Source organism: Seriola lalandi, unplaced genomic scaffold (assembly GCF_002814215.2).
Source record: "Seriola lalandi dorsalis isolate HSWRI2012SDOR001 ecotype SW California unplaced genomic scaffold, Sedor1 jcf7180002053912, whole genome shotgun sequence".
NCBI lineage: Eukaryota > Metazoa > Chordata > Actinopteri > Carangiformes > Carangidae > Seriola > Seriola lalandi.
The window spans coordinates 258954-272391 of record NW_019524465.1 but is presented as its reverse complement, the minus strand read 5'-3'; the positions used below and the strand labels follow the sequence as shown (position 1 = coordinate 272391).

The window sequence follows — 13438 nt, the reverse complement described above, 5'->3', positions numbered from 1 at the left end:
TCAAGCATTTTAAAACAGCAGTGGGGTGCAGTGATACTAAATTAGATTCCCTCGCTCTTATTTCATTACAGCTTTTGAATTGAATTCACTCTTTGTAAATGTAATATCTTTGGTAACAAAACCTGGCTTCTTAAGACATGTCTGTCATTCTGTGTATGTCTCTGAATTTATGTGTTTTATTTTGACTTTTACACTAAAGGCTGTGAAGGTGGAGCCAAGGGCTAAATCTGACGGGCTGGACCTCCACGGGGAGGTGTGGGTGTTATCTGCACCGAGAGGAGGTGCAAATTGTGTTAATCCACAGCTGGCCTCGATGCCTAATACCACGGAGTTAGATCTCGCTCTGGGGCTGTAGTTTTGGAGGTACTGGACGTTCAGCTGAGTGGAAAACCTTTTCCACATGCTGGTTGAGGCTCTGCCCCGAGGCTGCGGCCTAGCACGCCGCAGCACATGTGTGTTGAATTGTCAAGGTGTTATCGTGCCCTGGCGAGGCTCCGTGCTCCTCCACCTCTGTCTCTCTCAGGTTTATTATCAGACTAAATACAGCCAAGTTTACAGACATGGGTCGCAAATCCATGCAGCAAGGCCTAACCTGATGGCTGTCCATCATGGCTTTAACTTTTTGCACACAGGCCAGAGCGGGAGGTGCAGGAGAAACAGCAAAGGAATGTTGGAAAAAAAAGACGTTACCAGAATCAGGTTTATTGCCAGGTAGTTTTTCACATACGAGGAATTTGTTTTGTTGTTTTGCTGCACAGCCAAAAAAGGAGAAATGAAATGGCAAAATGATTTAAGACGAATAGCAAGCAGTAACAGTTTGAAAGGGCTAAAGATGAAACTTCTTTGTCCTCAGACTGTCAATTGTCTGACTTCAGTGTCTCAGGATAGATGGTGTCATAATGTCTTTTTGTAAAGCTGTCTAAGACAAATTTGTGATAAAGTGAGCTATATAAATAAAATTGACCTAACTTGATTTGATCAAAATTGATCAGTGTTAACAAATAAAAATACAATGTTTAACAAAGCGGGCAAAGTGAAAAACACAGGGTTTCAAGAACTGTGATATGGTTGGTAAAAAACTGTTAAAGATTACAATTTTGATTATAAAAATGCAAACCTTTAAGACCTCAGATAATGACAGGCAAACTGATTTGTTGGTGGCTACAAGACTACAATAACTGAGTTAGTCACATAAATCCATTATATCAGGGCTTACATTCAACATGTCTGTGTGGGGACTTAAAGAATATTCAAAGAAAAACGTCTCAAACATTTGAACTTAGACAAGAAGGTTACTCAACAGTTTGGATTAGTTATCGATTTCCTTGCTTTGTGAAGTTATTGTCAATATCATGCAACATGAGTATAAAATAGATTTCTTGTAAAATGTTCTTAAAACAAGCTAATTAGTGTTGGCATCAGTGCGAAGTATTTTCAGACCTCGGGCTTTATTGGTTTTGTTTTATTCTAAAGTCAGAATAAATAAAGGAAAGAGTTTTTGAAAATTTCCCTTATTTAGATTTTTTGTCAAATTATAGACCTCAGCACAAGATGGATGTTAGACTCTCTCTCAAACTCTGGAAGTTGTTTTTAGTTTCATACAGAAAAAATATCCTGCAGTATTTCAGTTCTTTTTTTATACAGGAGCTGGCCTTATAAAACGCTCTTTCTATTTTCAGGAGTGTGTAGTTGCTGTATGTCTTGTGTGTCTGTGGAAAGCATTGTTCAGAGTGCCAAAACAAAAGCAAAGGAGTCAACACATCAGTGGCTGTAAATGTCATGTAGCGGCTAAGTGATGGATGTCCAGAGCATTTGATGTCTGGGAGAGATCTGAGCATAACTCACAGTCCGCAGTCACGCCATATCAGACTCTTATGATTCAATCCATACACACAGGCAGCGGACGATTTGCTCACATCTACCAAGGGGCGGTGGAGTTGTGTGAAAGTATTATGAAAGTATTATTTGTGCTCAGTTTTTTCCCCCCAAAAAGAGGGGAGGGGCATGTCATCATTTAAGTGAAGGATTCATTCCTCCCTGAAGTGTGCTTGAAGCCATGAAAACTGGACTGTGACGACTCTGAACTCCTCTGTGGGTGCATTAAGACGTTAACTTTCACTGCACATAAACACCATTTCCTCTCTGCTGTTTCTTTTTGTAGTTGGTTTAAGTCTTGCTTTTTTGTGGTAAATGTCAGAGTGTTGTCTTTATTCCTATGTACAGAGATTGTTTGGAGTCCTGTCCAATGAAATTATGTGAAAGGAACCTCATGTCTCAGATGCAAATGAATGCTTCATGCCTAACTCAAGAGTACAAGTCAGTGTTTTCGAAGGAAAGGGTTAGTTGGACATGACATGAGACAGGAAGTAAAATGACTTGTTGAAAACTAAGAGTGAAGGAATCAGTGTGATGAGAGGAGACATTTAACTTTCTTCAATCAACTTTTATGTCATTTTCATCTCTCAACGACAGGTTTTTCTAAGTTATTTTTAAGTGTTTAAGCATGACTGGAAACTCAACCTAACTCAACTGGACTTTGTTTATTTTAGTTGCTCAAATGTGAATTTTTTTTCTCCCAATCTTTGAACATGAACAGATGAAATTGGCATCCAGTGTTGATATGTTTATTCATACAATACCTGAACTGAGTTTGACTTTGAATTTGTAGGTTAGCATTATTTATGATGTATTTAATAATGTATTTTCATGTAAAGATACATACCTACCTTACCTCAATGACCTTTCTGACTCTGGAGTCTGTTTTGCAGGTATAGGGATTCGTAAACAGTCGGAAACCAATCACATCTGAGAATGCACCCTGTTGAGGATAAAATTGTGGTTTGATTGTTGCTCATAAAGAATGAGGAACAGAAAGTTTGCTTCTCAAGATACAGCACGACGACGTTTCCCCCGATCTACACTAAAACTTTAGGCCTCTGTCTTCAGATTTATCCATAAGTGAGTGTTATCAGAGGTTAGCGTTGAAAGGTTCAGTTTTCGGATGTGAAAGAGATGATATAACAAAGAAGGAAGATACTTTACAGTTTTTTCTTTCCCTTCCCTGCTTCATTTATAAAGTGGTGGTACCTTGTTTGACAAGGTAACCATAAATGTCCATGTGATGACTAATTGATCATTGTGTACATGTTTATCTGCAGTTGAAATGTCATTCATTTCATAGGCTTATAGAAATGTGAGGTGTAGTATTTGTGTAAATGCAGTCCTGAAGTATTTCTGTATTTTTTTTCTCTCTTTAGAGTGAAACTGTTGAAGAGAGGAAGGACTGGGTCCTGAGGGCACGAAGAGCTGAACATCCTCTTCAAAGAATACCTGGTTGGTAATTATTATAATTTAGTTTTTACCTGTATTGAACCAAATGTTAATTAATAAATAATCTTGTTACTTTGTTAATTTATTATCTATTTTGTCTAATGTATACACTCCCTGTGCATTTTATTATGAACACCTTTGGTTTTCACAATTTCACATTTCCTTTTATTCATAAACTTTAAAGTTCACGACTAGACAAAAGCGTTTTATAATGTTGCAGAGAAAAGCTGCAGCAGTGTAAACCCCCCCTGTCTCAGCTGGAATCAAGCCAGCTGACGACGTTGTCAGGTGGCAGGTGGCAGAATATTGAGAAATGTTTATTATGATTGTATAGTTTGAGTTAACAATCTTTGGCAACGATGAATACAGTCATACCAGCAAAGTCACTTGAACAGTGTTATAGTGTGTGTGTGGATGCTAGACGCTAAGTCGCTTTCATCGGAAGTCTGACAGCGGAATATCCCTCCTGTAACTTTGTAACCATGGCAACAACACAGTGTTAACGTAGCTATCCTCGGGGTGAATGAATGCTTTTAAAGTGGAAGAAACTCCATGAGGAATACCGTGGAAGAGAGGGTCCATTTTCCCGTGTAGACACAGTAAACACCGTGTTTGTGAAATTGAACTGATGTACGTACCTTTCTATGTTCTACAGAAAACTGACAGAAAAACTGAAGTAAAGAGTCATTGCTATGGAAACAACACACTGTCTCGTCTAGCCACATTGGTGTAAACTTTCATGCTGCAGATCACTTTCTTATCCAAGTAGTTTCAACTTGTTGTGAATCTTTGAGTAAACTCACCTTTTAAAGAAGCGCCCCCCAGGAACATCTTAACGCCCAAAATATCTCAAAAATATTTCTTCCAGCGCCCCCTTATGTTCTCTGAATGTCCCCCGAAGCTGTCAGCTTCAGAGACTGTTTGCATGTGTGCCGTTGTGATTCTGTTTCTCTTTGTCTTTCAGCAAAACACTCTGCAAAATAATCACTTATTTTCTCCAAGAGGAAATAATGTTCCATAATAAAAAATGAAAGCCTTTGAAGTTTGGGGGGCACAAGCTCGACTTGTGTCTAATAACTGAAATGAAACTTTGTGTCCTCATGCCTGGCTGTGTGAACCCTTTTACTGGGGTGAATACTTGAACTTGCTTTGGGGACACAAAGACTTTATGGAAATAAAAAGACACATAAAAATCACATAAAACTCATGGTGTGCAGCTCTTCTACTTAATAATATGTAATAAATACTCTGGAATGATTCTTTCTGAACATTGAAAATCCAGCAAGCTTTGATTTAAACTCTCTATGAAATAAGAACGGAATAACAATGCTCTCCAGTCTGCCCCCTTCACCGCTTTCTTGTATTTCTTCCACGTTTTCTCTTGATTCCAGCTCATCATCTGAAGACTTTTCATGTGTCCTCGAGGCTCATTCGGAAAGCTTCATGTCCACTCAGTTGCTGCTGAAATGTGAATCCACTGTGACATTTTCTCTAATCAGCTCTCTCCGAGTCTCCCCATCCCCTCCTTACAAATTATGCAAATCATAACGCAATAATCTGGCCAATTAGAATCAAACCAAACTCCTTACTCGGTCCTTCTGCTTTTTTTTTTTTGTTTCCTGCTTTAGCGGCTGAAGAGGACACAGTCAGTACGACGTACATGTCTGAGGGATGTAGCGAGAGTCTGCATTGCCAATATTCAAATTGGTTGTCTACATCTGCTCGTTGTGTGGAGTCTCTGACCTTCACTACGTCTCTTGGCTGAAACTGGATGATGCTGAATAGGGACAGGCAGGTATGCTCATTTTGTGGGTGGACACGCACATGCATATACCCATGGCAACATGTACACACATACAAATAGTACCTACACACTTGAGCTTGGCTGGATAAGTGGGTTGTTCTGGCTCAACTCGTTGTTTTTCATTTTGAAATGTGCAGCTGCCAGCGATTTAGCTTTTGATACAAAAGCATACAAAGGATTTTTACTGTCCACCTTGGAGAACAAAGTCGACTGGGATTTAACGGGCGAAACCTCCATTTCATTTTTGTTTCGTAATCTTAAAGCAAAGGTCACAGAACTGTCTATCATATAAGGTCTGGTTTGTTTCAGAAGTGTTACTGCACTGGGTTTGGCTTTGTGGTTCAAAGCCAAGGTTCAAACGTACTAGATAGAAAATTGGACCTATGGTGCTTTGGAAAACATAGTATCAGATCACAAATACATTGTGGCGATAAATAACTGAACATTACGTACAGCACCTAGTTGAAGTCTTTATCAATAAGTTTGAACCTTCAACTTAAAGCACATTCAGCAGCATGGAGTTGGTCTCCACTATATAACCAAACTAAATATCCAATATTTTGCTGATGTTGTTCTTGTAATTTTAAAAAAAGATGCTTAAGTAAGTGTTTTGCCCTAGTTTTGTTCTTGAAAGGGGGGAAAACTGTTTTATAAACCCTAGTGGGACACTAAAACTCTTGGAAACATTGCAACAAATCAGTAAAATGGTAATTTGGGCAGTGAGTGAAGAGTCTCCATTATACTTGTCAAAATCTGATACTTTAGTTAATTTAAAAGCCCATATTAACTGAAAGCTTTTGGCAAGTCGAGATATTGTTTCAACCAAAGTATGCGGTTTGAGTTTAGTAGATTATTAGTATTTTAATTTTAATAATGTTTATATTATTAGCAATACGCTTTCCTTCCCAACCACCATCACTTTGGGGAGTGTTAGTTCCAGCAGACTGCAATGCACATCTATTAAAAACCCACACTCGAGCGCTTTAACGCTGTAACTAATTATCTGTTGATGTAAAAGCAAAAACCAAATAAATATTACAGCTGTGGATACGCTCAGCATAATCTGTTCCTTGTGAAATGGCACACAACATTAGGCTACTTTGGAAACACATTATGCTAAGTTAATTAAGGGGAAAGAAGAAAACATTTTGTTTCCTCTCCATTACTGAAGTGATGGAGGAGTGACATGCCTCATTTAGGAGAATCGTTTGAGGTAGTGAAAGCCACAAAACAATGCGTTACTCTCTGCCGAAAGTGAGATTTTTATATGAACACCTACATTTCAGGCATTGAGAATAGGACAGAGTTGAAAGGGCATGTAATGTGTTACAATGACTGCTGTGCAGCACTAATCTGTCACAGGATGGACAAAACTGATGAAAATCAGACACCTGATTTGTGACAGCTGCACATAAAGAAAGGCCATCACGATTTCTCAGAGCCCAATCAATCCAAAGACAACTGGAAAAGTATATTTAGCTCAAAGAGCCGAGCGGGAAGTAAATATTTTTACTGGATTTTTCCATTTAATGATATGCAGCAGATGTGGAACGAGGCAAGAGGCGAGAGGCATGGGAATCACTTTACTGACTGACTGTGTCACCGCCAATATGAAAGCTGTGAGAGACGAGCAGACTTTCAAGTTAGCATTAAAGAGGTCAAAGGTTAAATGTGTTTTACTGGGGCTCTTGTATGTACGAACCAAAGATCCTTCATCCACAAATGACTGGGTTTTACAACAAAAAGTCTACAGTTGTTTTTGTCAAATCTGGGCCTTTGATTGTATGGTTTGGCAGATGGAACTAAGGATTTGTTATGCATTACAGACAGTATGCTAAACTCTCATTTTCCTACTCTGATGAAAAACTTGACAAATTGTGGGCTTCTCTCAGGACCAATTGGCTCGGAAAGGGTATGCATGTGCACGCATGTGTTTCTGTGTGTGTGTGTGTGTGTGTGTGTGTCAGTCAAAATAAGGTCTCTGAATCTCCCCTCCGGCCATCACGAAAAGTTGTCAATCACCTCCTCTTTTAATTCCAAAAAGATGAGCGCTCACATGCTAAAGCTACGCCCCCCTTGCCACAGGCCTTGGCACCGCCTCTGAGGCCTGTTGCCCCCCCAATTCGCCCACAATAAGGAACCAGGGTGACGGGCACAAAAGGCTTATTTACCAAATGAAAAGTGGCGCCACATTAGTTTTACACATTTTCTGTTTGATTCAACAAAGCATTAAATCCACAAAAATAAGCCATATCAGATAGCAAATGGAAAGCATGAGTGTTGGTGTATTTTGTGTGTGTGTGTGTGTCTGTGTGTGTGTGTGTGTGTGGTACCCCTTGAAGGATGAAGTGAGATGCTGTGTTGTACTTGTGTCGGCTCTGGGGTGTTTCATTTAAACACAGTGTCTACACTGCAGAAAAAATCATACAGTATCCATTTGAAGAAGTCGTTTAATCCAAAACAGAGAGCTGGACTTTAACTTTATTGAAGACAAATTGTATTTCTAATGCAAAGCACCTTTCTACAGATATTATCTCCTGGAGGGATCTGATCAAATCTCTCTGTTAACTGTGATGAAATAAAAGTGGCATTATTTCACCTCATTGGCATAATGAGATAAAAAATAAAATGTAAGGTTGCAATATAACACTAAATGTCTTGTTAATATGATTTTCATCTTTTCCAGGGTGGGGAAAACATCCAAACCAGGAATTTAGGTTCACGTCTCAGCTATAAAAGTCTCCTCCAGCGCCAGTGCTACGACTCTGTGGGAACCAGCAGCTCAAAGGACCAAAATGAGACAGAGAAGAGAAGGAAGGGGCCACGCTGCCACGTCATCTCCAGAAGACTTTGTTTCCAGTGAGACATGACACATTACATGCACCATATTTTACTCTAAGTTTAGAGTAAAACAAAATGGTACAGAGGATAAAATAGTTAGATATATATAAATCTATAGATATATAATGGTGGCTGATGGTCATTTTAATTTTTACCCTCCTTCTTTTGCATTTTCTGTCACGCTTCTCTTCTAAATAAGATGAATATCTGAAATCTGGACAAATCTGGAAAAGTAAAACCTCAATGACCAGATCAGATGCGCTCAGCTTTCGGGTTGTGAAATACTTTTCAGGAGATAGAAAGTGAGAACAGGTTGGTGTTGACAGATTTACAGTACATGCGCAGGAGGGATGTTGTAGAGCCCTCTCCTTCTGCGCTCTCTTATCTTACCTGCAACGTGGCCCTTTGTTTCCACCTGCCATCTACGGTAGGACGCCCCCACCTGGACACCTGGTGTCTCCGCTGACAGGTGAGGACAAAGACCCTGCAGAGAGCGTGGCTTTGCACGTGGCATCGAGTTTAACAAGCTGTCACCAGGCTTTAGGGGATGGGGGAATGATGGAGAGTCTGAATGCACGTATGAGTACATGAATGTACTGTACACGTGTGTGCATACGTGTCTGTGTGTGTGTGTGTGTGTGTGGGACACTGCAGAAACACAGGAGGCGCCTGGACCTGTTTCCAGTTAAAAGCAGAAGCCCCCACAACAAAGGTTCTGGCCGGGGGAGTCGTAACGAGGAGAATATCATTTTTCTTTGGCCTCTGTGATCTGCCATTCTTACGTTTCACTTTCAAAGCTCTGCTCGCTGGCAGAAGTCCTCAGCTCCGCATCTCTGATGGAAAGAAGGAACATTGCCCTTCGCCTCTCCTCATCTCCCTTCCCTTCTTCCAAAAAAAAGAAAAAAAAAAGAGTGAAAGAGAAGATAGAAAAAAAAAAGACGAAATGCCCCTCTTACTTGCCATGGCTGATAAAAGAAGCATGGATGTGTTGGAAGCCATATTTCTCTGTCAGCCCGGCTCTGAGGAGTTCCTGCAGTAATCCTCCGACAGGCTATTTAAGACTTGTGGCTTCCTGGTAAAAATCTCTTCAGGATTCCCCTTCTCTCTGCCCACAGAGAGGAAAACTGCAGAGTTTCTCATCCTCCATTCGCTGCCAGCAGTTACTGGAGATGTCCATGAGCAAGGTGGATCTTGTGGAACTGCTTGGGAGAAGACTCTCACAGAAATATATGATTTTTAAAGAAACACCACATACAAACATCAGTAATGATAAAAAGAAATGACAGATCTGTCGACAGCCCTGCGGTACAGATTTATATAAATCGCTTTGGACAAAATACTACGAAGTATAATCCTAGGAGCAGAATCATTTGGGCACTCTCCATTCAGATTTTGTAATTCTTACATTTTTTTTTCTTCCAAATCAACAGTTTGCTGGAAATCAGCCAGTCGCCACTCCTCACCCACAAAAGCTCCTTATTCTCCATTTGAAAAAAAAAATCACAAATCATCACAACTTCACCGCAGTAAAAGCTCCAATCAGTGCACTTGTCAACAAGCACATTATCCCAACCTGACCCACATTGTTTAAAACCTTTTATTTTGCCCCAAGCAGAAGAAGAAGAATCTCTCGCACTAATTTGGCTGCAGTCTGCCTCTGAGCGCAGCACTTGACCCCTGACCTGGTCCAGCAGCCGTGACCTGACAGTGTGCAAATGATTGTAAAGACAGCTGTGGTGCTACAACTTAAAATTACATAGCGAGGGAAAAGCCTTGTAAAGCTGAATTAATCAATATTTTTATATTACAAATCGATGAAATGATTTGAGTTTGTAATGTGGAAGTTATAAGGTGAAGCAACAGGATATTAACTGCTCTGCAGTTCCCCTCTACAGACTGTTTTAGTGTCTTTCAGCTCTTTCTTTTGGTTTTACTGTTTCCTAATATGCCCATAATAACTTTGTAAAGGTGTAATATATACACACTGACCAGCCACAGCACTAAAACAGGTAACTAGTTTTAATGTTGTGGCTGATTTACAGATTGTTTCACTGCCCCCAAGTGGTCAAAAGATCAGTTAACTGAACTAGTCGAATATCAGTGTCATCTTAACTGTCAGACAACTTTGTCACAGTAAAACACAAGGCTCTGTAACTACAGTTTGTATTATACATGTTGTTTGGGGCCTTTGAGCTTTTCTTTAGTGATTATGTCTCTCATGTGTTGACCAGATCTGTGATTTTGACTTGATGCCCGCCGGGTGGCAGGAGGCTATATTATTCATTGAGCTGCTATTTATGGGCGGAAGGAAAGCGGCTTTGATACAGCGTCTCTAGAGCATTCTCCAAGATGAGATGTACTCATGTCCTTGACCTCTTGCCTCTTCCTCTCCTCATCTCTATGTTTATTTCCCATCAAACAATACGGAAACCCTCTGAAGCTCGACGTATGTGCATATCCGTGTGAGGAGAAAGAGAACGAGCTAAAGAAGCTCGGCTGTATTAAAACATTAAGAGGCTAAAAATTCTCATTGATCTGCCTTTTAAAATTGTAAAACTCAGGACTTCATCCAATAATCAGACATCCAAGAGGTGTGACGTGAATGTTTATTCAAAAGGATCAATGGAGTAGCCTTTTGCCATTTCAGTTTCAATTGTCTGTCATATGTGCTTCCTGTATTTCACATTACTGTCACGTTCTGTCGGACAGTGTTTTGATGTGGAATCAGAGCTTTGAAAAGGACTCAGCCATGTGTTGCTGCTGTTGTTGTTATTGTTGTAACCGCTGAAATCCATCTTGCATATGTATGCCACAAAGAAACCAGACAAAGGGCCAACGCTGCCTGTGTGCCAGTTGTTGTCTGAGTTACGGAGCTGACTCTACAGGGTTCCTCCTCGCTGGGAGCCGCTCCAGCCTTGGAGGCTTCAGGGGGAAGTACTGAGGCTTTCACGCTGTTTTAACTACAGATGTAGCCATCATACAAGTTCCACATTTTACTGCTCCAGCAGTGAGGAGCTAGAAATCACCACCGAACTATTGCACTGCCTCTAAGAGGAAATGTTTGGAAGTTCTGGTGTCTTCACAGTCATTAGAAGAACCAGTACAGATGACAGATGTCAGCCAACATGGGGTTTTTTTTCATTTGAAGGTCTCATCAGCATTTAATAGACCTTTTTCATAGCAGAAGTTCTATTCAGTATCTCTGTAAGCCATGATAGTAAACCAGCATGCAAAGTATCAGAGCCCTGAAAACCAACGGACTCATAACACACACACCTGTGCTTTTCCTGCTGTGACGAGCACAATGTCTGCTATGAAGAAGGTCTAATAGACATAGTTTCCTTGTGTCCTGCCTGGTAACTGATCATTACACTGAAAAAGTGTAACTAACAACCAAGCAAACTCCATCCATTGACAAGAGATGCATTTGAAAGCTAGTAAGTAAGGTAGTAAGTTGGCCTTGAGTTAAGAATACTTTATCAAACTATAGTGGATTTAATTTGAAAATGAAGTCCGCTTTCTCACCAGCTGTGTATTTAATTAGCTGACCATCACTCTCTAGTCATAAGCACAGCAGTATACTAAATAGAGATGAGAGGATTGATGGAAGTGGTTAGCGTAGCTTAGCATAAAGACTGGAGCAGGGAAAAAACAGACTGGTCAGAAACAGCTCTGATCAAAGTAAAAAAACCAAAAAGGATAAACCTTGAAATTAGACGTATTTCACCTGTAGATAAAGGCTGCAGATGGGGTGGGCTGTAGAGCAGGTTGCCAGATTTTGGTTCCTCTAGAGGCACCATTGTACAGACCGTGCAACCTTAATTAGAAAAGACTTCAAGAATCTAGTTGTTGTTTGCCAAGAAATAGTTCCTTCACATATCTCCCCATGACACCACAAATGATCATCTTTACATCTCTGTTCATGTGCAGATTAAACGAACAACATTATAGCATGTGAATTAGTGAATTAGTGAGCTTTGGGCATAGTTTTACATTTTGGACAGAGCCAAGCTACCTGCAGCTTTTTTCCCTGTTTCTCTCCTGTATGATGGACTAGGCTAAACACAACCTGAGTACAGCTCCATACTCAACACACAGATATGAGATATTGATATCAATCTCCTTATATCACCATCAGAAAGACATAAAACATCACAGTATATCACAAAATGTTGATCTTAAACTGTCAGCCGTGGATACTGAAGGAATGTCCGATTTGGGAAAAAAAACCTTTAAATACTTTACAGAATCTTCTGTCTGGCAAGTGAAACAAAAGAAAACCAGGTGGTGCTATGGACTTCAAAATAATGCGACATAGTTGCATATATCACTGTAATTTGTGTGGGATAACGCTGCTGTACAGGCTTACAGCTGAGTTTATGAGTGAGCCTTCTGATGTTAGCCCAGATCTTTTCTCACATCTTCTCTTTATCCCTTTTTGTATCTCAGTTTGAGGTTTTTATAGCAAACCTCACAAAAGTGTCAGATGCTGCAACACAGCCAAAGAAATCTTAGTGTTTTTTTTTGTTTTTTTTTGTACTGTAGTCTGTTGTTCTGAAATATTCCTTTTCTCTGTTTCTCACTCACCCAGTATTTTAGCTGCACAGACACCCCAGCATCCATACATCTGTAGAGCAGGCTGAGAATCGGGGCACTCTGCTACATGTGGAACATCAATCTGCCTTAGAAGTCTGCCCCACATGTGTGTGAGATGTATCGGGTGGTGTTAATATGTGCGCATGTGTTGTGTGTATTTGTTTGAATGATATTAGGTGAGCGTTGGCGTGTGTGAGAGAGAGAAACAAAGAACAGGGATTGTGTTAATGACGATCATTAGTCTTAAAAGTGCCTGCGCCTGTTCATGTGTTATTGACTGGATTCTGTGTTTCAGTGTTTTTGCCATATACATAGAATTTTACATAATGTACAGAGAATTACAGCTATTTTCTCCATAGAGTACATTTATCTCATCAAAATTAATATCAGTTTAGAGAAGTTGAAGAACCCCATTCACAGCTATGCTATCAGGCTAATGTAGAAAATGTAATGTTAATTATCTTTTATCATTCACACACAGTTTTTTAATGCATGAGTCGTTTCAAAAATGAATTCAAAATACAGGATGAGGCTATCACTTCCACTCTGATTGGTAGTTTAAGCTACTGAAAATAGATGGACTCTATTAGTGATTCTAAATACAAGAAAGTCCAGCAGCACCTCCTTTTGTTAAGAGGTGATGAGTGCTAAAGTCAGGAAAAGTATTTTAACAGTTGTCAAGAATTCACCAGTCCTGACTACCAGATCTCTACCCTAATCACACAGGACCGTTCTTCACATCATTCTGTCTCCTCCTGATTATCAATATAAAGCCCTTCTGGACACAACAAACTTTAAAAAAAAAAAAAAACTCCTAAATGCTCAACAGGAAATGATTTGTACATGTATTGTGCACTGGCTCATTTC

General features: G+C 39.9%; 1 long non-coding RNA gene across 2 annotated transcripts in view; it reads left to right on the top strand.

Moving 5' to 3' along the window:
* The first annotated feature begins 766 nt into the window (after positions 1-766).
* LOC147819357 (uncharacterized) overlaps positions 767-13438 on the top strand; it is a 31965-nt gene continuing 19293 nt past the window's right edge. For both annotated transcript variants that reach the window (XR_015437006.1, XR_015437005.1), the window contains exons 1-3: positions 767-3333; positions 4959-5125; positions 7821-7993. This is a non-coding gene — a long non-coding RNA (uncharacterized LOC147819357). The remainder of the gene's footprint in view (positions 3334-4958; positions 5126-7820; positions 7994-13438) is intronic.